This window comes from Triturus cristatus, chromosome 8 (genome assembly GCF_964204655.1).
Source record: "Triturus cristatus chromosome 8, aTriCri1.1, whole genome shotgun sequence".
Classification (NCBI taxonomy): domain Eukaryota; kingdom Metazoa; phylum Chordata; class Amphibia; order Caudata; family Salamandridae; genus Triturus; species Triturus cristatus.
In genome coordinates this window covers 225399501-225425475 of record NC_140591.1, presented here as the reverse complement: position 1 = coordinate 225425475, position 25975 = coordinate 225399501, and the positions used below count along the sequence as shown (strand labels likewise).

Sequence of the window (25975 nt, the reverse complement as noted above, 5' to 3'; positions counted from 1 at the left end):
CTCAGCCGTGCACAATACAAGTGTATTTACTCAATCGTGCTCACAACCAATGTGTTCTTTGTTGCACAGGTTACACTATTTACATCTTAATCAAACAAATGTATCAACACATTCCGATGTCGTCACTGGTGCTATTTTCATAACCCTGACCAACATCTAATTCAATATTCCTGGCCAATATCGAGTTGACCGGCTCATTCAACTGGCACCCACGTAGGGTGTACAATATTACGTTTAATTACACAGATCTGTACAAAGAAGCCGTTCTTACAGCTCCTTGCCCGGGCAGAGCTTTTTATTTTCCCAAACCGAGCCACACTACAACCACTGTAGTGTCTACACCAGGGTGTCCAATGTAGGTTAAAGAGGGCCACATCCACACATATCTTCAGGATAGCCACTGACCGTGTAAATTGGTTAATTTACATTCACTGTATGCAAATGTATCTTCTGTTGATATCATGAAAAGTGGCACTTACACTGGGACATAGCTGATCTCCGCTGTACCCTTGAGTCCAGGTGTCTATAAGCGCAGAGACGCCATGCCCATGTGGATTGTTTGTGCCTAAGAGAAAATGCCACAACACTATATAAAACACAACAAGGATGCTACATTTTACAGCTGCAAGTATGCCATGGGTTGGAACACAGATGAGCTTGCTCTGAAGGTAGCGCCTGGGTATCGGGCATTATTCCTAGGGTGAGAGCGCGCTACCCCCGTAGAACAGGGAGCTGGTATCGCTTGTTCGTATCCTTTGCCACAGAGCTGCAAGCAGTGTTTAGCTTTCCTGCTCCGCCGCCGCCTGTGCAGACACGGCCTTGGGCGCATGCTGCTTTCACACGGCTCCCAGTGGCTTCATATGTATGCCTGGAAGACTCTCACCGCAAGCTCTTAAAGTCCTGCGTGGGTGGGCGTGTGTCTGCACCGTGCCCGCTCCAAGGCCCTCGGCTCGGATTACAAGGTACTGTGTAAACTGTAGAAGACAGAAGCATCGCACATGCTGGCGTGCCCTCCTACACGATTTTGTTTTTCTAGAATGTCAGAATTTAGCTCTCAGAAGTGACCGCAAAGTGACTTTTCAGAGCTATACAAAAGGACTTGAATAAAAAAATACAATAATTTAAGGACGAAAGTTATAGGTCGGAGACACCATTGCGTGTGTGTTTCACATATGGACTCACTTCACAAGTCTAGAGGCCAAGTTCAGAACCAGGAATCCCGGCTCATTATACTAAACTTGGTGATCTTGGGACTTATTCCTCCACATGCTGCAATCTATCTTCTCCAACAAAAGTAGAAACTCGCAGAGGCGAGTTAGTTTGAGCTATACAATAAAAACAATGAACGTATACCTTATTCCAAACTACCCAATTCACATAACATGCAACTTCATTGCCGACAGTTTAACGACCCATCTTCAAGGTTGCAAAGCATAAAATGTTAATCTATCGTCTCCAAACGCACACCACCTCCCATGTTGCCAGTGTGTGAGTTGCAGAGGTTTCCTGGGGCCTGCAAACTGCCTCCCTCCTCGCTTCATTTCTGGTTTCCCCCTTGCGTGCTGCCTACCCGTGAAGTACGGCCCAGAAACCTATCAGGATGGGTGAAGGGGGTCTGCAAGCCCAGGCGCCTCCCCCCACCTCACCACCACCGACCCTCCACAGATATCCGGCCACAGGGCGACCCCCCATAGATATCTGGCCACAGGGAGCGCAGGCCGGGCTGCCAGAGGTGCCCCCCAGCTGCCAGAAGTTAGCGCACACACTCACAGCAAACAAAAGGCTCCAGTGAGCCAGGCGCTACAGCAGTCTGCAGATGTGCAACCAGAGAGCGGAGAGCCGTGCATGTGCCCTGCACTGCAGAGTGGTCTTTGTGGAGAGGGAACAAGTAACATATAATCTGTTGAACTACCAACGTTCTGGTACACAAACGAGCCTCTCCTCCCCAGACGTTCCCCCAAAGTGGCATGTGTGCGCCTCTCCTCCAATGCCGCACTCTCCGAGCCCCTCCTCCCGATGCTCACCTCCATAGAGCGACTCCTCGGGGGCCCGGAGGGGCGCATGATCACCGCGGGGGCGAGCCGAGCACACTGCGCCGGGGGCAGCGAGCGGTGCTCCGGGCGCACACAACAATCAGCCCCATTCAGCGCGGAGCAGGAATGGGAGGAATGGCAGAGCGGCGGCAGCGCCTCCTGGGTCCCAAAGCTGGAGGCTGCAGGGTCCCAGGGCTTCAGCGCTTCCGGTGGCAGAGCCCGGCGCGGGGGGCGCACGTGGAGCACGGCATGTCCGGCGCTGCCCGCGTGCCCGGGTCCCGGAATGCAGCGCACGGAGCCGGGCTTGTGCATGCAAATACCGACGGAGGGAATGATAGGAATGGCACAGCTTCGGCCGCTGCTGCCGAGCCCGCGGTCCTAGAGCCGCCTGCTGCATGTTCTCCTGTCACAGGCTGCACCAGCACGGTACGAGGATGCATGGGACGTCACAGTGATGTGCTTTAAGGTCACAGCCTGGACCTGTCTCAAACAAAGAGGTTATTTATGACAGGCATCCCCAGCCGGCCGTGTCTCACACAGGCACACTCTCACCACAGAGCTATTCAGTGAATGCACTGATTTACAGGTATGAGTACATGTACCAATGTTATCATCAAAGCTTATCTAGTATTATCTAGCTTATCTAGAGATATCATTTACACGTTAACTACTGTAAGAAAGAAACACACGAGGAATTAGGGGTCCACCTCACTCAATGTCACTGCGGACAATGTCACCAGGCCTGAACTTTTCACCAACAAATTATCGATTTCAGCTGGTCTAGCTAGTGCCATGGAAGCAAAGCAAAACTACAGCACCCAGAATGCATTTTGCTCACACACACAATCCCAGGACTGAAAACAGTGTTCACAATGACCTGGAATGTCATAGTTCCCTCACGATGAATGCAGCTAGGGTACTAGTTTAATAAAAAGACGACTCATTGACCTTATAGGCGTTAAGATCAGGTTTTCATATGTAGCAGCTTGAAAAAACAACACGAGTCGTGAAAATCAATGGTTCTAACATACTATGAAATCAGGTCAAAGTATATCATTTAAATGGAAACCCTGTCAACACAAACGTGACCATTTGCTGTGAATCCACATCTGAAATTTGCAATTTTTGCTGGCAATCTGCCACTGGAATGACATCATTTAAAAAAGTTTTAGAATGGTGTCCCTTTAGCAGCACTAGGGGGCACACTATTTCAGGAATATATTTAAAAGGTGGGGCATGGAGCAAGCACGCCCAGCATGCTTTACGTTGGTCTCCGTGTTTAATGAAGACATTTCATAGGAGTGCAAATACAGCACACTGATAATTTTTATGCAGATAAATTTGACTGAGTGTCTTGAAATGGTGACTTTCCTTGTAGACTGAACCAGTAACAATTCAAATAGAAAATCCAACATTCATGCAAACAGAATACCCGAATATCTAATAGTTTTCCATTTTTGCGAAGTTGGTAGCTGTAGGAATTTAAATCATATTTACTTGCATTAGTATAACGCTAACCAGGTTAAACCACGCTTTCTTGCTCGCGTTAAAGTTGCCCGCCTCTGAGCCAGGGCCACCTTTGCATCTTAGCTCACGAGGCATGAAAAGTGAAGATGAGCTCGCTCAGCCGAAAAGGTTACACATTTGTTACCTGTGTTCAAGAGCTCAGCCTGGACGCCTGGTTGGGTTTACGAGAATATACATTTTGGATCTGTCTTTAATTCCCAAGCTCACTCCACTGCAGATTGCCTAGGGGAACACTTGGGCGGTTTAATCTGTTATGAACACACAACTATTGTTTCTTTTTTGGAATAAACTCTTCAGACTTCGATTGGCATGTAGGGAGATTTCATTGATATATACCTTACAATAATTATTCTTATAATGTGTTCGCTATAAAAATAGAATTGACTCTGCATAGCTAAAGATATTGGTATGTTCCCAAATTAAGCCCTGTAGGAATTAGTGCTATTTTTGCACGCACATGGTCCATTCGTAAAGATGCCTTCTCTTTGCCACATCAACCTTTGGCACACATTTGCGTTTGTGACTCTTGGACTAATTTCTTGAGAACACTGGCCTTGCTGACACGGAACGCTCCGTGCGCACACTATCACACTGCCTCGACATTAGGAACACTAATGTGCTTCTTATTATGTCCATGTGGCGATGCAGATATCTGTGAAACACGGCCAATGGCAGGCCAACCACAATCTTGGCCTCAGGCAAGGATACCATTTTCTCCATATAGCTTTCTGTTTCCTGACATAATCAGAGGAGACACTTCTGCTGACTTCGAGGGGCCCATGCATGCAGGAGCTTTCGCCTAGCAGCTGACTGACATCTCCGTGATGGGTGTCCAGTTCATGACCAAGACGGGGGCTTACACTCTTACCCATCAGGCAATGGGGTTAGATCATCCAGGAGAGGGCTTCTTGGCAAAATATACATCTGCATCATAGACACGTAGGTTAGGGTTTTGCATTGTAGGAGTGCACTATATAGTTGTACTATGGTATATGTATTCATATATAAATTGTGTCAACAACATGGTCGAGCTGCTCCTTCTGTTCACCGTTCTAACATTCAGAATAACTTTTGTCTACTTCTGTCTATGAATCATCGCAGCCCATAAATTCTATACAAGAATCACTACAGTCCAATAAACAATTAAAACGCCACTCTGTGTATTCTTTTGATATTTCTCTGAGAAAAAGGGAGCACGGGCAACTGAGAGAAAAGCTGGAAGTCTGTCACCACAGCTCCTGAGGAAACAGAGTTGTCCTGTTCAGTGGTTGCCAGAACTGTTCGCCCCTGTTTAGAATCGGGGCATAATGGTGGCACTGCGAGCTAGCTGATCCAAGGGACAACATATGCTGTGGGGGTGCATACAATCAGACTGGCACCGTCCTAAGTATATGTTGCTCCTAAACGTGCACTTTCCACTGATGGGTGGAAACTACAATACAATGTGTTTGGGAAGAGTGCCTCCAGCATTTGTGTGGGGTTATTTCACATTCCCCTTCCCAGTCCACTACACATGAGCTCTCTGTTCGTTAGAGGTTTTCTTTTATTTCAGGAATGAGGCAGCCGCGAGCTCGGAGCTAGAGAGGCACAGAGGTACGGCGCTGGGCACAGAAAGCCCCATGGCATATTTATGGGGAAAACGTGAAATGATGCTGCCATGTTGTACCTCTTCTGTATGTGGAGGGGTCGAACCGATCCATTTTGCTGCCTGTGATGAGTGTGAGAAAAGCTTGGCCTTCGGCTAGAGGTGGATGAGCCAATAAATTAACAGGGAGAGCCGAACCAGAGCCGAGCAAAGTGTCAGCCCCACTGCTACAGCCCGTACACAAGCCACACCCTGAAAATGTTTGCTATGTAAATCATACAATAGGCATCACACAAAATATGATAAAGTCTCTTCAGAACTCAAATAAATATATTTTTTTAATACGTGGAAGCTTTGACAATTATTCGTTACATTACAGCACCGCACAAAGAATTACTTATTAAAAGTGATAGTTGTTAAACGTGAACCATTAGTGAACTACGAGGCAAGACAATTGTCATGGAAATCCTGTACATGGCCCAGTTCATTAAAGAGTAACATTATAGTTTATTGAATCAAACGCTATAAGTTTTTGTACAACTGATATTTTGAACTCACATACTTGAAAGTGCTTTTATATGCGATAATGAAGAAAAAGGAGTTTTGGTGAAAAAAATATTTGCATAAGATCACACAATTTAAGCGAGGTAGCCACACTCTATCCAGGTTTTCTGGTTTCACTTTGTACAACTCAGACAGTAAATGGGCATATATTTGTCTCTCCTTATGTTGACACTTTGTTCTGACCTTTTTGTGCATTTTACTGCACTTATAAAGTGTTAACTCAACCCAAAGGTATTGGAGTGCGTCACATGTGCACCAGATATACTGCACATAGTCACATTCATTGTTCATAGGCACAGGGAGATCAAGTTCCTTACCCAGACTCACAGGATGTTAAGCTGATGCGAGACTCCATACCCCAGTTGTAAAGTTGGCAGCTCTGATTGTAACACCACATCCTGGGTTAAGGGAGGATGGCAGTCAGAAGCCACATGAAAGCTCGGCTCGTTGTGAGCTTGAGGTTCCAACTGGACCTCGGGCTGAGTCAGAGCCAGGCTTCAGAATTAAGCCTGGCTCATTATTTTAGTGGCTCGCCCATGTCTACCTGCGGCTGCCAGTGTTGAATGTGTGCGCTGAATATGTGACAAGCTGTACTGCTCCCTATGGCGTGTCTGACAGCAGCTTCTGCCTGAAAATATTCACACAAAACTAACACAACTCTCTTTATTTTTAATCACAAAATGATTGATAGTACTGACATGATACTCCAGCATTTGTACCCAGTTAAAATAATGTTAATCTTGTATTTATTTGTTTTTATATTTTAGGTTTTTCATAAGGTGTGAACCTTCGTCTTGGGAGCAGTGGGGTTCCTTAAAAAGAACATGTTCTATCTTAGAAAGAACATCTCAATAATTAGGTGTTGTACATGGAAATGTGTGCTGAGCAGAGTCCACCTGAAACTGGATCACAGAAAACAGATAGGATAAAGGTTGATGTACGGAACACGTAACTTAGACAATGCAATGTACAGTTGAGTTTTATTTATTCACTATTTAATGTATAGTATAAATGAAGATGTGCAGAGTGTAATATGCCATTTATTACCATCATTATGGGGAAAGACCATAACTAATGAGAGGCGAAGCCGCCAGTCGGTCACGATCTCCCTCCGCTCTGTCAACAATGGTAATAAATAGCATATTACATTAGTCACACCTGCGTATACAGTGTATGCAGATGAATTCAATACAAAGTATACACAGATATAAGTGTTGCTTTTCTTTGTCTTTTGTTCTTTATTGTTCTTATGTTCAACTGTGTTACTTCTTAGCCTTGGACATAGCCAACACGTGTTTCGTCGCACTGTAGGGAGAAGTATCCCGCGACTTTCCCAGGGCTAAATCTTCTTTGAATTATACCTCCGTATCGGTTTTAATTCCGTCCCGAAGGTAGTAGTTTTCGTAACATGGGTCAGATATTATCTATTTCGGATCCCCAATAGTTCTTCAGAAAGCCAATTCATTTATTCAATTCCATTTTGGATGTGGCACACCGTATAAGGAATTCACCACGTATGTATCCGTTCCGGTACGTATGTTCGATCCAAATCTTCCCGCAGCGAGTGTGCCTGCTGATGTTGGCTATGCCCAAGGCTAATAACAATAAAGAACAAAAGAGAAAGAAAACCAACACTTATATCTGTGTATACTTTGTATTGAATTCATCTAAGTGTGCTGGGGGACCATATAAGTGTTGTTTTGTTGGCTTTGACCACATATTAGGGAGAGGGGTGGTTTCCTCCACCGCTGCAGCACCGCTATACACACTTCTCCTAAAAAACTTAAACATATTATCTTGTGGACCTCCCCTTAGGGCGCCATTTCCCTATAAACTCACCGCCAGACTTTTTCAGATATTTAACCAAAGCTAGGAAACTAAGGGTTATAACATCAGACTGAAGAGGCATTGTGACCATTAGGAGAATTGTTTCCATGTGCATCCATGGATATATATCCAGATCAAAAGGCCACCATTAGGGCTCTGAAAGGCAGATTGAAGTCCATGATACGTGAGTAACAGATGGACATATATACATGCCTGTGTAGGGGCAGGACTCTAACATATTGCGGCAAGTGCATTATGGCCGCTGTAGTTTTTCACATAATGATACATTTTCTTCCTAATATGTATTTTTGTTCCCTTTAGGGCTCACTTAGGAAGGGAAAAGCAGTTTGAAATCAAATAGCCAAACAACATGAATTAATGCATCGCTGACGATTAAAAATAGTTTGCTGTGTAAGAGAATGGTTCTCCCAGTGCTTCGCCACCAACCACTAAGAAGCAAAAACCTGAATCCAAAATCCTCCGTTATGGCCCGAAAACAGCTTCGAAGCATGGAAGGCGCCGATTGCAACTAGGGACGGAACATTCTGACCCTTGCACGGATCTTTGGTTGACAATGGGATAGAATTATAAATTGTTTGGGGATTATTAGGTGGGTTGAAGTCTGCAACTCACAATTCTACTCTGGTTTATACACCCAGGTCAAACCTGGTAATATTTTCTGGCCAATAAAAGACAGGAATTTACTGAAACATACAGATTTTGTTTCAGAAAGCACCTAAATCCTCTATAATGCCTCACCTTGAATGGCTTAACCTGTAATACAAAGTATTTAATGCACCAGATAAGTACTAAACTTCAAGGTATTGCGGTTTATTGTATACTATAACTGTCACATCCCCCACCAGGGCATTAGTAATCAGGGCCAAAGTGTTGTAGGTGTGAACCTTGGTTTTGATTGTCCTTCGTCTATTTCTGGTCTCCCTTTGCATTCTGGACAAGGTATATAAGTATATACAAGTTGTATATTTCCCTATTCTCGTATTCACTCCTCATCTGTTACATCACAATTGCAGGTCTCAGTGGCCTAAATTCCCGTCTTTATAAATTCTGTCGCTCAAATACATGTAACAAGAAAGCAGTTTGGATCCCAACTCGACTACGTCAGTGAAGGTGCATTGTTCTGCACCCAAACGTGTTTCTGAGGAGCCAGTCCCCACCTCCACCTCTTGGGCTGCTGGAGAGAGACTTCTTTCTCCGACAGGTCCTGCATCCTGCAAGATTCCTGCAATAGCCGCTGACACACGACCCACCGCCCACGCCTCTCAAGCACGGTGTTGCCCGGCAATGAAGTACACAACACAGCAGTGTGGTGTGCTTTCATTTCGCTGCGATGCCAGGCCAGGCCTTCATATTGTGTGCTTCTTATTGGCGTCTAGCCTTGTTCCTCCCAGAACATTCTTCTGCTGGTACAACACATTCCTCATGGCTTGCTCTGGCTGGCTGCATTAAGCGGCGTCCTGGCGCGTGCCGAGGCAGTCTCAGTCAGGAGGAAGGGTTGTAGAGTTCAGTCCCCCAAAAAAGGCCAAGTCCAGTTTACACCGCAGTCCCTCGGCCATGCTGAGCCTGGCTACAGATACAAGCATAGGCTACTCCCTGTGCAGGGCCGGTCCGTAAAGAGGCCGAGGCACTTACCAGGCACTGTCATTCAGCAGAACCAGACACTAAGCAGGCCCATATCCTAGGCGGGCACCACAGCCTGTACCAGGACTGGCCCTTATTCAGACTCAGTCACTGAGCAGGTCATTCACCTGACAGGCCACGCCTCTTAGCAGGAACTGTCCCTCAGCAGACAAAGGGCCTGATCTAGGGTTTGGCGGATGGGCTATTCTGTCACAAACATACCGGGCATGGCGCCCGCCTTATTGCAAGTGCATTAAATCCTATGGCATGTTTAATAATGTGGAAGAGATATTCATCCCTTCTGTTACTGAGTACCCGTCCGCCAAACTATAAATCTGGCCGTTTTCAGTAAACAGGGTCATTTCCAAGGCAGGCCACACCCCTTACCAGAGCCTGCTTCTAACAACGAGTAGCCACTAAGCAGCCCCTTTCACTGGTGTAACACAAAACGATGCGCCCCCGGCAGTGTGGGCTTCATTGGGGCCCCTCTGAATGGTTGGGCCCCCCTACACTGCAGGGGCATGTTCGATAAAGCAGAGTGGCTTTCCCGAGCGTTTAACCATTTCTTATTCCATGTCATTGCACACATTCTACAAGGCATGCAACGGCATGGCCTAGAGGCTGCGGGGGGCCCCTGCAAATCAAGAAACCCTGGGGGCCCCCAGACCATGGTGGCAGCAGGGGCCTTGGTTTACGCCTCTGGCCCCATTCCTTAAGCAGGTCAAACCAATAAGCAGACCCCATCAGTAAGCAGGTCCAATCCCTAGGCAGGTCACTCCCCTTTCCAGAAACTGTGCCTAAGCAGAGCCAATCACTATGCAAGCCCACCGCCCAGACAGGCCGAGTCCCTGAACAGGAGCTGCCACTACTCAGATCTTGTCTTTAGGCATGGTCATTCCCTAGCCAGTTCATGCCCCTTGTCAGGACTTGACCCTAAGCAGATCAGGTCCTTCAGCAGCCAATTTCCTAGGTAGGTCACCCTTACGAGAACTTGTGCCTAGGCAGACACAGTCACTATGACGCCCATCGCCTAGGCAGGTGAAGCCGGTGAACAGGACCTGCCTCTAAGCAGGCCTAGTGCTTAGGCATGGCCAGTTCATGCTCCGTGTCCATGAGCAGACCCAGTCTCTAGGCAGGGTTTACTCCATCTGCAGGACAAGCTTCTAAGCAGGGGTTTCTTTGTCTTATTACAATAAATAAATAAATCAAATAAAGCAAACCCAGTCTCTCAGCAGATCCAGTCATTAAGCAGGTGAAGTCCTTTAACAGGGCCAGCCAGTAAACAAGCCAAGTCTTAGGCAGGCCAAGAAAACCTCTAAGTTGGCCCTAAGCTGATGTCTCTAAAGAGAGCAGGACCCCAAGCATGCCAGTCCCTCAGCAGACAGGCTCCCGCTAAGCAAAGTCCACCACCGCGCTTTCTAGGCGCAAGCACTTGTCAACCCTCTACGCTCCTGCCGGTGCAACAGCTGCTGTGTCCGAGTTCTAAATTTATCCTGCTGGACGCACACCCTTTGACGCTGTTGGACACCGATGTTCAGCCCAGGTGTGCAAATGGCACGATTTAAAAGTGCAAATGCACAGTTTGATTTGCAATCGTAAAGTCATTTACGTGCACGTAATATTACACTGGCATGGTGTAATACAAGGTGGAGGCAAACCGTTCCCCAGGGGAGAGAAGTGGGCATTCCATGCTAGAAATGCCATGCAAAGTGGGTGAACACCCATACACTCACAAGATTGTGGGCATTCACACAATCTTTCACAGCCCATCCCCTGGGTGTTGCTGGTGACTTACACCTGTCAATGGTAGCAGTAAATCCCACCCAGGATAGAATGGGGAGGGAACAACCGCTTCTCCACAGACAGAAAACGTTTCCCTGCGGAGAAAAGAAAAAGAAAACAAAGGCATGTAAAGATGCCCTGTTGAAAGCATTTAAGCATCACCCACGAGGATGACAAATGCAGTGCTTGCAGAGGAGTAACTACTAGCACAGAGGACACTGTTACACTGCTGAGTTCTTCAGCACCATCTGACTAGGCCGTAATCAAAGCAGCGTTGGTTTGTTTACTAGTTTGTATGGCTAATGCATGTATGTTTGCTGTTGTGCAGAATGTTCTAGTGCCAGCCAGCGCCAAAGCGCCTACCATATCATCACTGAGGGGCATATGTATCAAGCCCTTTTCCCGTTCGCAAACGGGCCGATTCTCAGAATCGGCCCGTTTGCGAATGGGAAAAGGGCTTTTGAGATGTATCATCCCAAAAGGGCATCGCAAATTAGACAATTGCAAATTTGCGATTCTCTATTTTGCGATTGCATTTAAGGAATTGCAAATTGCGATTCCTTAAATGCGATATAACAAGCACCCAAGTTGTGCGATTTCTCCTTAAGAAATCGCAAATTACCACCAACTTCAAGTTGGTGGTCATTTGCGATTTCTTTGAAAGATGCACTTTTTGGTATTTTTCAAAGTGCCATGTGGCGCACATACATGCCCTTAGGGCATGTATGTGCGCGACATGCACACACATGCTCATTTCAGGGGTGCATCACGGTGTCCTTATGACACTCTTGCACCCTTGAAATCATTCTTAATTTGCGATTCTCTAATTGTGAATCGCTAATTGAGAATGTCTTCTCTTTCATTCCTATGGGCCTCCTGGCCCATAGGAATGAATGGGAAGATATTCCTTAATTGCGATTCGCAATTTGCTAATCGCAATTAAGGAATGCCAAGGAATCGCTAACAATTTGCGAATTTTTACTTACATCTTGTTTGCGATTCCCAAATAACGATTCTCAAAAAATCGCTATTTGAGAATCGCAAATAGAGAATGTGATACATTTGCCCCTGATATTTTTAAGACGATGCTGAGGTGAAGAGAATGTTTAGTCAGTTTGAGTTGGGAGTTTGAGGCAGAGAGAGCAGGAGTCAGGTGTTGTCATGCCCTGGAGTGAAAGTCAGAAGCCACAGTTTGATGCAGGTAACCCTCACAGGAACCTGAGCACAGAGACTCCCTGGGGTAGATTAGAGTTAGTTACCAAGGACCCTCAGCCTTACCCTGCTAGAGTGGACCATGAGGTAAATAGAATTTTAGGTGAACTACTAGCATTCTACAACCTGAGCATCATTGATGCAATGGAGTTGTTTGCCTGGGTAGATCAGGGGATGAGCGAGGGGATATGCAGAATTCTGGTAATTTGCTTTAGCGTAATGAATCAAAATATGATAAAATGATGCAAAATGCAAATCCATCATTTTGCTCTATATTTTAATGCAAAATATGTCTTTGAGTCCATTTTTGGCGCAAGGGCACATTGAAAGAAAAGCACAGCGAACAACAGCAATTTGCGCTCTGTTGTTCTCATGCGTTGGTGCCATTCACGGTGTATTTTTAACACAAAAGAATCCCTTAATTATGCAAGCGTAATCCTATTTACTGAGGCCTAGTGTGATTGATAAGTGAAGGTGGATGAGTGTTACATTAGACATACTAGAGGCACTGTCTGTTTACAGGCAAACTTCTGTTTACCGGCAAACATCTGACCCTCCAAAAGGATGTCATAGTAAGGAGAATGCAAAAGGCAACCCTTTTTACACCCTCCCCTACAAGAGCCGCTGCAATCACAGGGATAAAGTTTCTTAAAGGCCAAGTATTGCTATTGCATCTTCAATACATAGCGTATGAGTAATTTTACAGTACAGCATATTGTGACGCGTTCTTATTCGTGTTACTATAGTATTGAATGGTTAGTTAACGTTATCCCCAAACGTACTTAACACGTGCCCGTCATGCACAGTCCTCAAACGGTTTTGCTCAGCCTCCATGTTACAGTTAAATTCAATTTACTTGCAGAGTGCCCCATCTCGACGTAGTACACACATTCACATGTCTGGGACAGGATTGGTTTGTTCCTGTATGTGACCAAATGTGGGTAAAGCAACTACTCAGGATAGGTATAACTTTACTTATGCATTATTCAAACAGAATAGTTTGTTTATAGAAGAGAACATCAAGTCACAGTCCGGTCCTTAATGGCATCTTCTTCTCTGTTTTTCAGGTCCTCCGGAGTTCCTCTCCACCTGTACCCTCGACAGGAGTAGAGAAAACCGCTAAGTATTTATCCTTATTTAGGTTCTCTTAATAGGAGTGGATTAGCAAGGTGTTCTTTTTCTCTGCCTTTTGATGTAGAGTGCTTGTTAGCAAAAGAAAGAATAAGGTTTATACTAAGAAGTTGATAACCCTAAAGAAGTGTTGACTGCACCTGCAGTCAAATGATTAACTCATCAGACTTTTCGGTTCCTGTACTCCTCCTTATTGTTTTCTTTTTTTTTTTTACTTTACTTAGGTATTTCTTCCTCTCTCTTTTCCCTTGTTTGTAATATCTTTCCTCCCTCCCACCTCCTTTTCTGTTTTCTACACCTGTTCCCCCCTGTTCTCTCCCGATTCTTTTATGCTCCTTTGGCTCCGAACTAGGAACCGGGCACGCACCTGGTGAAGCCATGTCCCTTCTGGGACGCAGCGGGGTTCCAGAGATAGCTGGTGGGTAGGAGACTCCACTCCTGCATGTGCTCTTCACTCCTCGCCCGGGACGTCAGCTTTCTCAGGAACTGGCTCGTTGCTTTGTTCCGCTGCTCCTCCAGCTCAATCGTTTTCTCCTCGTTTCTCTCCGTGGAGACGCAGTTTTTCCCCTTCTTGTAGGTGTTCTCCAAGATGTCGTTCTTTCCTGTCTTCTTCTTCCGGGTCGGGTGGAGAGACGTTACTCCTCTCCTCTGCCTGACGTCCCGGACAGGCATGGAAGAATGAGCCGGCCTCAATCTCCAGTACATTGGGCTCATTGTGTTGGTGACACTGTATAAGAGGTCTAGGCATACGACATATATCCTGTAATCACCTACGGAAGAATCCAGCTCTGAAATTTAAGAAATGAGCCCTGAAGAAGTTCACTATTGTGGACGAAACGCGTTGGATGAGGCTGAAACAACTGGAAATTGAAAGATGGAAATATAAAAAACCTTTTGGAACATAAAGAAGACATATAGAACAAAGGACTACAAAATTGAACTTTTTTGCCATCTTCGTTTCATCGGATTCACTACTATGTGTTTCTGTATGTTATGCATAGTTTCCAAAGAGATCAGGTTCACTTAGCAGCAGCCTCACTGCCCAGAAAGTGACGCCCCATCTCCTGTCAGTTACAGTTAGCACCAATATAATAAACAACATTGAATTACTGACAGCCATATTGGTAGCACCAGTATCGTTTATAGAGGAGGTGAACAGCAAAGAAGAAGAATAACACTACCTTTTAAGAGAAAATGTAACCCATGTACAATTAGGAATATGTAAATGCTTACGCACATGAAGACACCTGGAACGCTGTAACTACCCTGGCTTCCCAGGAGTAACCCTAGAATTGATTAAGAATTCCATTACATTGATAAATCCACACCAAACTAACACTAGTAGATTTACGTTTATTTGTGAATTTGACACGTTGTCTACAAATGAAATCTACCATTCGTTGATAAGCTTTTCAAAATTCTTCTTGTTTTTATCAGTTTTAAACTTATGTGTGCAATTTCTCCTTCATTGTTTACAGATCACTGGAATTATGCAATTCCGTGGTCACTGAGTTTTCACATAATTATGCATCTGCCACACTTGTAACATATTCCACCGCGTGCTGTATAATTTGCTCATTTTCTCAAAATAATGTGCTTTTAGTTCAATGAGATCATAGTTTAGAAAATAAATCTGTCAGTTGTGGTTAACTGGTCACCTTTAGGTTGCTGATTGCTGTATTACGGTGTTAAAGTAGTATGAATCGGGTAAAATGGCTGCCCAGACAGCATTGATGCTTCCAGTTGATGGACTGGAGAAGACCTTTGTTATATTCTCTTATATATTTATATGCATTGCTTCTTTGATATGCCTCTTTTAGAATTCTTTCCCCGGCCTTTGCTGTTTTGGTTGTCATGGAAAGCATTCTGAATTCTATGTTAGATCGCTGGAGTTTGAGACTAGAGCGATTGTTCTGTGCTGTTCTCTTGAAGAATTAACTCTTCTTTTTATATTTAATGTGTCCTGGTAAACCTCAATTCTACAAATTTGGCGACGAGGATGTGACGTTGTTACTGGTGCGTGTGCTAGCGTCACTACAGCGACGACCGCAACCTTCCATTATGCGCTGACGCACATATTGTCACCATAGTTACAGTGTTAACATCACTGCAACGACGGCCGCTATTATGCGCCAACGCAAGTAAAGTTTCTACAGTAACCAACACCAATGGCGCAGTGACTTTCGGCGGTCCTACATTTTCTTCGTTTAGTCACCATTTTAAACGCGCTCAGTGTCACTGTGCCATTCTTTCCTGTGTTCTCCGGTACATCTTCTATGGAAAGAAGTAAGTTGTGCTGTTCAAAAACGGCAAGTAGGTTGGCATAATTTTCCAAGTAATATTAATTTTAACAAATGAGATTTTTTTTGCGGGGCAGTACACAAATATATATATAAATATAGTTTATCTTTTACATATATTCCTGGAGCAGTAATAACGTGTTAACCTTTTTGTGTTGTGTTGTCTTCTACATTTTGGATTTGCTTTTACCTGTGTGTGTCACCATGCAATTTGATCCTCCTGCGAAATGTCTCCAAACGAAAGGAGAACCTCCTATACCTTGAACTAGGTGGACAGAGGAATTTTTAACATATCTTAAAGCCGTTGATGGTGAGAGACTCTCTGCAGAAAGGAAAAAAAATATTTTTCTACATTGTCTGGGTTCTGAAGGACAAGTTGTTTTTAGTACCCTTCCACAAACTGATGGCAGCAGAGATTGAAATGTTTTTGAAGATGCTATGGCTCGCATAGAGATCAGATTTAAACCCACTTCTAGTGTTGCCTTGAACAGGTATACATTTTATACTAGAGCACAGGAATAGAATGAGACTTTTGATGATTTTCTTACGGCGTTACGAGCTCTCTTTGTAAATTGCAGTTTTAGTCCAATAACTGATGAAATGATCAGAGATCAGATTATTGTGCACGTCAAAAGTAAGTAAATTCAAGAACATCTCTGGATTATGGGAGATCCTAATTTAGGATATGTCATAAATACTGCAAAAGCGATGGAACAATCTGAGAAATGGATGAAGTCCATACATAAAGATAACAAAGGGACAGAAGACGAACTCTGTGCTGTAAAGACAGAGGTGCCGATTACGATCCTGTAAAAAATTTCCCCGTACGACTCGTATCCGGTCTTTTTACTGTACGAATCGTACAAGTGCCGTACAAACTGCCAAGTACGATTCGCATGGGAACAAGTCCATACGAATCGCATTGCGAATAATTCCCCCCACGTCCTCGGGTCGGAAAATGTGTCCGACACGTCCCCGGACGATTTACCGTACAAATGTGAAAAGTGAAGTCCGACTGCGCAAGTACGATCCATCCCCTGCGTCCGATGTTACAACCGTATGGAAAAAACACCGTCCGCACCGAACTCCCATAGCAACCATGGAGACATGTGCCCACATACGCGACGAACACCCCCCCAGCCCCCGTGAGTACACGCTGTACCCCCCCCAGCCCCCGTGAGTACGCGCTGTACCCCCCCAGCCCCCGTGAGTACGCGCCGTACCCCCCCAGCCCCCGTGAGTACGCGCCGTACCCCCCCAGCCCCCGTGAGTACGCGCCGTACCCCCCCCAGCCCCCGTGAGTACGTGCCAAACCCCACGTGTATGTACACCCGTGTACGTACGAGTCGTACCCCCACCCGTGTATGTACACCCGAGTACGTACGAGTCGTACCCCCACCCGTGTACGTACGAGTCGTACCCCCACCCGTGTATGTACACCCGTGTACGTACGAGTCGTACTCCCACCCGTGTATGTACACCCATGTACGTACGAGTCGTACCCCCACCCGTGTATGTACGGTGGGGGTACGACTCGTACGTACACGGGTGTACATACACGCATACACGGGTGGGGGTACGACTCGTACGTACACGGGTGTACATACACGGTTGGGGGTACGACTCGTACGTACACGGGTGTACATACACGTGGGGTTCGGCACGTACTCACGGGGACTGGTGGGGGTATGGCGCGTACTCACGGGGGCTGGGGGGGTACGGCGCGTACTCACGGGGGCTGGGGGGGGTACGGCGCGTACTCACGGGGACTGGGGGGGGTACGGCGCGTACTCACGGAGGCTGGGGGGGTACGGCGCATACTCACGGGGGCTGGGGGGGGTACGGCGCGTACTCACGGGGGCTGGGGGGGGTACGGCGCATACTCACGGGGGCTGGGGGGGGTACGGCGCGTACTCACGGGGCTGGGGGGGGTACGGCGCGTACCGGGCCCCCTAATCTGGTCGTTTCGCGGCGTACTTTGCTTTTCCGGCACTTTTTGGGTGCCGTAAAAATATTGCCGTCCGGACTGCTGTCGGTTCGATTCGTACTTCCTGGGTCGTGAAACGCTGCCTGAAAGCGTCCCGACGTCACGTCGGAGCATTCCCGGATCACATTCGTATGTATATTTTCGTCGGTCGGTGTTTTGTACGACTCGTACGGAAATGGTGTTTCCGTGCGAATCGTACTTGCATGTTTGTGAAGTTTTACAACCGGGTACGAGTCGGACGGAGAAAAGCCTCCGTCCAACGGTTCGTACCCGGTTTCTCCAGGATCCTAATCGGCACCAGAGTCTTCACGTGTTGCTCAATGAGTGTTTAAAAGACCTGACAAGGAGTTTCATTGTTTTAGGTGTGGGAGCCCTAACCATGGTGCTTCTTTTCCTAAGTGTCCAGCCTTAGGAAAATAGAGTAAGAAGTGTGGGTGTCGTGGGCATTTTTATGCTGTTTGCAGAGATCCTAAGAGTTATGCTGCTGGAAATTCTACTAGGAGTAAAGTATCTTATGTCAACCAAGAGTTTGTTAATGACAGAGTGAGGGAGTGTGAGGGAGGTATGCTGTTGTCTATTACTGAAGACAGTGATAGTAGAGAGAATCCTGTTGATCTTAAACCACCCAGGCGTTTGGTACACATTTTGAATGTAGAGATTGAACTGATGGCTGATACTGGTTCTCCGTGGACCATTATTACTAAGGATCGTTTCCTTGATCGTTTTCAAGGTATTTTCACTCTTAAGGATTTGAAGAAATCAGACATCATTGCTAGAGCTTTTGATGGATCTAAAATTGACATGGAAGGGTATATGGATGTTGATATAGAATTTAAAGGAAGCATGGCTCATATTAAGATGTATGTTGCGGTCAAGGGTGTGAACATGCTAGGATGGAAAGACCCGTGGAGTCTAGGAATTATTCTCGACCCTAGGAGTTGTGATACTGTGTTGTTGGTGTCTCAAGTACATGAAGATAAAAGTTATAATGATGAGAGCACTGCCATTGCCAACTCTTTTCCCAAATTGTTTTCAGAGGAGTTAGGAAAACTCAACTATTTTACTCATAAGATTAAACTTAAGCAAGGAGCTCTTCCTGCTAAACAGAAGTTGAGAGGTGTACCGGTCTGTGTGAGAGAAGATCTTAAGTCACTTTTGCAAAATCTCATTTAGGAAGATATCATAGAAGAAGTGAAGTCCTCTGAATGGGTTTCTCCCATGGTCCTAGCGAGAAAAGCTGATAAAAGTTGATACTCTGTGTTGACTTGAGAGCATTAAATGCGAATCTGGTAACGGATTGTCATCGATTGCCTAATATAAATGAGGTTATCTGTATGCTGGAAGGTGCCAAGATACTTTCCACATTCGATTTGCGTATTGCTAATCACCAGATTGCTTTAACTGAAGATTCAAAACAATATACTGCTTTCCTAACGCCGCAGGGGTTATTCCAATATAAGAGAATGCCTTTCCATTTAGCTTCTGCGGCGTCAGTATATCAGAGAGCAATGTACCATATTTTTAAAGATTTAGACAATTTTGTAAAGTGCTTCCAGGATTATATTATTGTGTTTTCTCCTTACCATGTGAAACATGCTGAACATGTGAAAGAAGTATGTAGACGTTTAGAGCTAAATAGGCTGACTCTTAAGCAAAATAAGTGCAAAAAGTTTTGTAAGACTGTTGAGTATTTGGGACATACTTTTTCTGGAAATGGAGTTGTTCCAAAAAGATCTTTAGTGGAAGCTATTGTAAATGCCCCAGCTCCCGACAACAAAGAAAAACTTTTATCATTTGCACGATTATGCGAATACTTTAGTAAATTCATCAAAGATTTCGCAGCCAAAATGGAACCATTGAGAGAACTTACAAGGCACAAAGTAGAGTTTTGTTGGACACAGAAACAACAAGATGCTTTTTAATTGATCAAATATGAGATTGTCAAAGCTCCAACATTGAAGCCTTTCTGTGTGAATAAGATGTGTGTTGTGACAGTAGATGCCAGTCTGTGTGGATTGGGTGGTGTATTATTCCAAAAGTGTGGGAAGGAAGAATGGCGTTTGGCATTTGCTTCCTGTACTCTCAGTGAAACTGAAAGGAGATGGGTTGTGTGTGGGGTATTGAGAACTTTCACAATTTTCTATGGGGAAGTAGGTTTGTGCTCAGAGCTGATCACAAGCCTCTTGTTTCTATTTTGTCACCTGGAGGAGGATGGAATACCACTGCTAGGATAAGTAGACTTATGTCCAGACTACAAGAATATAGTTTTAATGTGGAGTATGTTCCGGGAAAGCAAAATGCTACAGCTGATTGCCTTTCCCGTCTACTTTGTCCTAGTGTTGGAGAAGTAGAAGTTTGTCGAGATTTTGAAATGATTGCTTCTATTACAGATTTTGTTTCCAAAGAATTTTCTACCATCTCAGAGGAAGAATGGAAGAAGTGCGTGATTGCTGATAAGAGTTGGAATGTACTTAGAGATTTTATTCTCAATGGATGGCCTAAAAGTAAGTGTGTTCCTGTTGAAGTCAAGCCTTTTTCACAAGTATCCACTGAGCTAGCAGTGGAGGATGATTTAATTTTCAAGGATGAAAAATGTATTCCCCCTTAAACCATGCGCGACATTATTCTTAAACTTGCTCATGAGGGACATCCTGGGATGTCGTCAATGAAAAGGTTAGTAAGATCTAGTTTTTGGTGGCCAAGTATGGACAATATGGTAGACAGGACTTTGAGGGAATGTGCTGAATGTGTTAATAGTGCTAAAATGTTGAAAGCATTTCCTGCCTCCTTGAAACCAGCACCATGGCCAAAATGTCCGTGGCAAAAAATTGCGTTTGATGTTTCTGGGCCATTTTATTATTTACCTCAAGAGGCTCGTTATGCTTTGGTGATCGTTGATTACCACTCAAAATGGCCAGAAGTTAAGTTTGTTCCACATGCTACCACTCAAACCATCATCGAATTTTTCAGAGAGATTTTTGCTAGAGAAGGCACACTTGAAGTTCTTATAACTGATAATGGTGTGCAATTAAAATCTCATGAAAAGGAACATTTTTTGAAATTGTATGACATTAAGCATTAGACCACTGCCCTCTATGAACCTCAAGGGAATGGTCAGGTCGGGTTGAAAGATTCAACCGTGTGCTTAAAGATGGTGTGGAAATAGCTAGGAAATCAGGTAAAGAATGGGAAGTTGTTCTGAGAGAAAGACTTTGAATGTATCGTATTACTTCCCATTCTACTACAGATCTCAGCCCGTTCCGCCTTCTATGAGGGAGAGAACCGACATCCAAACTTTGTCCTTGGTGGATTAAAAAAATGTCTGAAGATCCTGTAGGTAATGATTTACAACATAAACATAGTAGGTCGCACACTGCTCGTCATACCAGCAAATAGCCCCATAGAACTCTGGATAATGTAGTAGCAACGGCGAGTACGCCTATGCCACGAGTATGTCACTATAATGCCATCCCTGGACACGTGTTTCGAGGTAATTGCCTCTCGTCAGCAGGGAGCAGGTAGGTATGTGGGGTGCCAAGTAGACTGCCAAAATATTAAAGGTAAAATACCTCTCACGGCGCGCAGGTGCGGAACCAAGGCTCGTCAGCCCAAATCGCTCGAGGGAGCTTAAATACATAAACATAGTAGGTCGCACACTGCTCGTCATACCAGCAAATAGCCCCATAGAACTCTGGATAATGTAGTAGCAACGGCGAGTACGCCTATGCCACGAGTATGTCACTATAATGCCATCCCTGGACACGTGTTTCGAGGTAATTGCCTCTCGTCAGCAGGGAGCAGGTAGGTATGTGGGGTGCCAAGTAGACTGCCAAAATATTAAAGGTAAAATACCTCTCACGGCGCGCAGGTGCGGAACCAAGGCTCGTCAGCCCAAATCGCTCGAGGGAGCTTAAATACATAAACATAGTAGGTCGCACACTGCTCGTCATACCAGCAAATAGCCCCATAGAACTCTGGATAATGTAGTAGCAACGGCGAGTACGCCTATGCCACGAGTATGTCACTATAATGCCATCCCTGGACACGTGTTTCGAGGTAATTGCCTCTCGTCAGCAGGGAGCAGGTAGGTATGTGGGGTGCCAAGTAGACTGCCAAAATATTAAAGGTAAAATACCTCTCACGGCGCGCAGGTGCGGAACCAAGGCTCGTCAGCCCAAATCGCTCGAGGGAGCTTAAATACATAAACATAGTAGGTCGCACACTGCTCGTCATACCAGCAAATAGCCCCATAGAACTCTGGATAATGTAGTAGCAACGGCGAGTACGCCTATGCCACGAGTATGTCACTATAATGCCATCCCTGGACACGTGTTGTATTTAAAGCTCCCTGAGCTATTGGGTTGACGAGCCCGGATCCCGCACCCGCGCGCCTTGAGAGGTACTATACCTGATTTTATTTTTTGGCAGTCTACTTGGCACCCCGCATACGGTCCTGCTCCCTGCTGACGAGAGGCAATTACCTCGAAACACGTGTCCAGGGATGGCATTTTAAACTTTACACTCGTGGCATAGGTGTACCCGCCGCTGTCACTACATTCTCCAGAATCCTATGGGGCTATTTGCTAGTATGACGAGCGGTGTGCGACCCACTTCGCATTTTGTATTTAAAGCTCCCTGAGCTATTGGGTTGACGAGCCCGGATCCCGCACCCGCGCGCCTTGAGAGGTACTATACCTGATTTTATTTTTTGGCAGTCTACTTGGCACCCCGCATACGGTCCTGCTCCCTGCTGACGAGAGGCAATTACCTCGAAACACGTGTCCAGGGATGGCATTTTAAACTTTACACTCGTGGCATAGGTGTACCCGCCGCTGTCACTACATTCTCCAGAATCCTATGGGGCTATTTGCTAGTATGACGAGCGGTGTGCGACCCACTTCGCATTTTGTATTTAAAGCTCCCTGAGCTATTGGGTTGACGAGCCCGGATCCCGCACCCGCGCGCCTTGAGAGGTACTATACCTGATTTTATTTTTTGGCAGTCTACTTGGCACCCCGCATACGGTCCTGCTCCCTGCTGACGAGAGGCAATTACCTCGAAACACGTGTCCAGGGATGGCATTTTAAACTTTACACTCGTGGCATAGGTGTACCCGCCGCTGTCACTACATTCTCCAGAATCCTATGGGGCTATTTGCTAGTATGACGAGCGGTGTGCGACCCACTTCGCATTTTGTATTTAAAGCTCCCTGAGCTATTGGGTTGACGAGCCCGGATCCCGCACCCGCGCGCCTTGAGAGGTACTATACCTGATTTTATTTTTTGGCAGTCTACTTGGCACCCCGCATACGGTCCTGCTCCCTGCTGACGAGAGGCAATTACCTCGAAACACGTGTCCAGGGATGGCATTTTAAACTTTACACTCGTGGCATAGGTGTACCCGCCGCTGTCACTACATTCTCCAGAATCCTATGGGGCTATTTGCTAGTATGACGAGCGGTGTGCGACCCACTTCGCATTTTGTATTTAAAGCTCCCTGAGCTATTGGGTTGACGAGCCCGGATCCCGCACCCGCGCGCCTTGAGAGGTACTATACCTGATTTTATTTTTTGGCAGTCTACTTGGCACCCCGCATACGGTCCTGCTCCCTGCTGACGAGAGGCAATTACCTCGAAACACGTGTCCAGGGATGGCATTTTAAACTTTACACTCGTGGCATAGGTGTACCCGCCGCTGTCACTACATTCTCCAGAATCCTATGGGGCTATTTGCTAGTATGACGAGCGGTGTGCGACCCACTTCGCATTTTGTATTTAAAGCTCCCTGAGCTATTGGGTTGACGAGCCCGGATCCCGCACCCGCGCGCCTTGAGAGGTACTATACCTGATTTTATTTTTTGGCAGTCTACTTGGCACCCCGCATACGGTCCTGCTCCCTGCTGACGAGAGGCAATTACCTCGAAACACGTGTCCAGGGATGGCATTTTAAACTTTACACTCGTGGCATAGGTGTACCCGCCGCTGTCACTACATTCTCCAGAATCCTATGGGGCTATTTGCTAGTATGACGAGCGGTGTGCGACCCACTTCGCATTTTGTATTTAAAGCTCCCTGAGCTATTGGGTTGACGAGCCCGGATCCCGCACCCGCGCGCCTTGAGAGGTACTATACCTGATTTTATTTTTTGGCAGTCTACTTGGCACCCCGCATACGGTCCTGCTCCCTGCTGACGAGAGGCAATTACCTCGAAACACGTGTCCAGGGATGGCATTTTAAACTTTACACTCGTGGCATAGGTGTACCCGCCGCTGTCACTACATTCTCCAGAATCCTATGGGGCTATTTGCTAGTATGACGAGCGGTGTGCGACCCACTTCGCATTTTGTATTTAAAGCTCCCTGAGCTATTGGGTTGACGAGCCCGGATCCCGCACCCGCGCGCCTTGAGAGGTACTATACCTGATTTTATTTTTTGGCAGTCTACTTGGCACCCCGCATACGGTCCTGCTCCCTGCTGACGAGAGGCAATTACCTCGAAACACGTGTCCAGGGATGGCATTTTAAACTTTACACTCGTGGCATAGGTGTACCCGCCGCTGTCACTACATTCTCCAGAATCCTATGGGGCTATTTGCTAGTATGACGAGCGGTGTGCGACCCACTTCGCATTTTGTATTTAAAGCTCCCTGAGCTATTGGGTAGACGAGCCCGGATCCCGCACCCGCGCGCCTTGAGAGGTACTATACCTGATTTTATTTTTTGGCAGTCTACTTGGCACCCCGCATACGGTCCTGCTCCCTGCTGACGAGAGGCAATTACCTCGAAACACGTGTCCAGGGATGGCATTTTAAACTTTACACTCGTGGCATAGGTGTACCCGCCGCTGTCACTACATTCTCCAGAATCCTATGGGGCTATTTGCTAGTATGACGAGCGGTGTGCGACCCACTTCGCATTTTGTATTTAAAGCTCCCTGAGCTATTGGGTTGACGAGCCCGGATCCCGCACCCGCGCGCCTTGAGAGGTACTATACCTGATTTTATTTTTTGGCAGTCTACTTGGCACCCCGCATACGGTCCTGCTCCCTGCTGACGAGAGGCAATTACCTCGAAACACGTGTCCAGGGATGGCATTTTAAACTTTACACTCGTGGCATAGGTGTACCCGCCGCTGTCACTACATTCTCCAGAATCCTATGGGGCTATTTGCTAGTATGACGAGCGGTGTGCGACCCACTTCGCATTTTGTATTTAAAGCTCCCTGAGCTATTGGGTTGACGAGCCCGGATCCCGCACCCGCGCGCCTTGAGAGGTACTATACCTGATTTTATTTTTTGGCAGTCTACTTGGCACCCCGCATACGGTCCTGCTCCCTGCTGACGAGAGGCAATTACCTCGAAACACGTGTCCAGGGATGGCATTTTAAACTTTACACTCGTGGCATAGGTGTACCCGCCGCTGTCACTACATTCTCCAGAATCCTATGGGGCTATTTGCTAGTATGACGAGCGGTGTGCGACCCACTTCGCATTTTGTATTTAAAGCTCCCTGAGCTATTGGGTTGACGAGCCCGGATCCCGCACCCGCGCGCCTTGAGAGGTACTATACCTGATTTTATTTTTTGGCAGTCTACTTGGCACCCCGCATACGGTCCTGCTCCCTGCTGACGAGAGGCAATTACCTCGAAACACGTGTCCAGGGATGGCATTTTAAACTTTACACTCGTGGCATAGGTGTACCCGCCGCTGTCACTACATTCTCCAGAATCCTATGGGGCTATTTGCTAGTATGACGAGCGGTGTGCGACCCACTTCGCATTTTGTATTTAAAGCTCCCTGAGCTATTGGGTTGACGAGCCCGGATCCCGCACCCGCGCGCCTTGAGAGGTACTATACCTGATTTTATTTTTTGGCAGTCTACTTGGCACCCCGCATACGGTCCTGCTCCCTGCTGACGAGAGGCAATTACCTCGAAACACGTGTCCAGGGATGGCATTTTAAACTTTACACTCGTGGCATAGGTGTACCCGCCGCTGTCACTACATTCTCCAGAATCCTATGGGGCTATTTGCTAGTATGACGAGCGGTGTGCGACCCACTTCGCATTTTGTATTTAAAGCTCCCTGAGCTATTGGGTTGACGAGCCCGGATCCCGCACCCGCGCGCCTTGAGAGGTACTATACCTGATTTTATTTTTTGGCAGTCTACTTGGCACCCCGCATACGGTCCTGCTCCCTGCTGACGAGAGGCAATTACCTCGAAACACGTGTCCAGGGATGGCATTTTAAACTTTACACTCGTGGCATAGGTGTACCCGCCGCTGTCACTACATTCTCCAGAATCCTATGGGGCTATTTGCTAGTATGACGAGCGGTGTGCGACCCACTTCGCATTTTGTATTTAAAGCTCCCTGAGCTATTGGGTTGACGA

At 46.3% G+C, this 25975-nt stretch overlaps 1 protein-coding gene across 2 annotated transcripts in view; it reads right to left on the bottom strand.

Moving 5' to 3' along the window:
- The window catches only part of AMOTL1 (angiomotin like 1), a 324585-nt gene that overhangs the window by 187038 nt on the left and 111572 nt on the right, over positions 1 to 25975 (bottom strand). Inside the window, exon 1 of one of the 2 annotated variants that reach the window (XM_085621410.1) lies at positions 2025 to 2163. The exons of the other annotated variant lie outside the window; for it this stretch is intronic. The gene's annotated coding sequence lies outside the window, so the exon portion shown is untranslated. Of the gene's footprint in view, positions 1 to 2024; positions 2164 to 25975 lie in introns of those variants that run through there. 2 annotated transcript variants of the gene reach the window in all.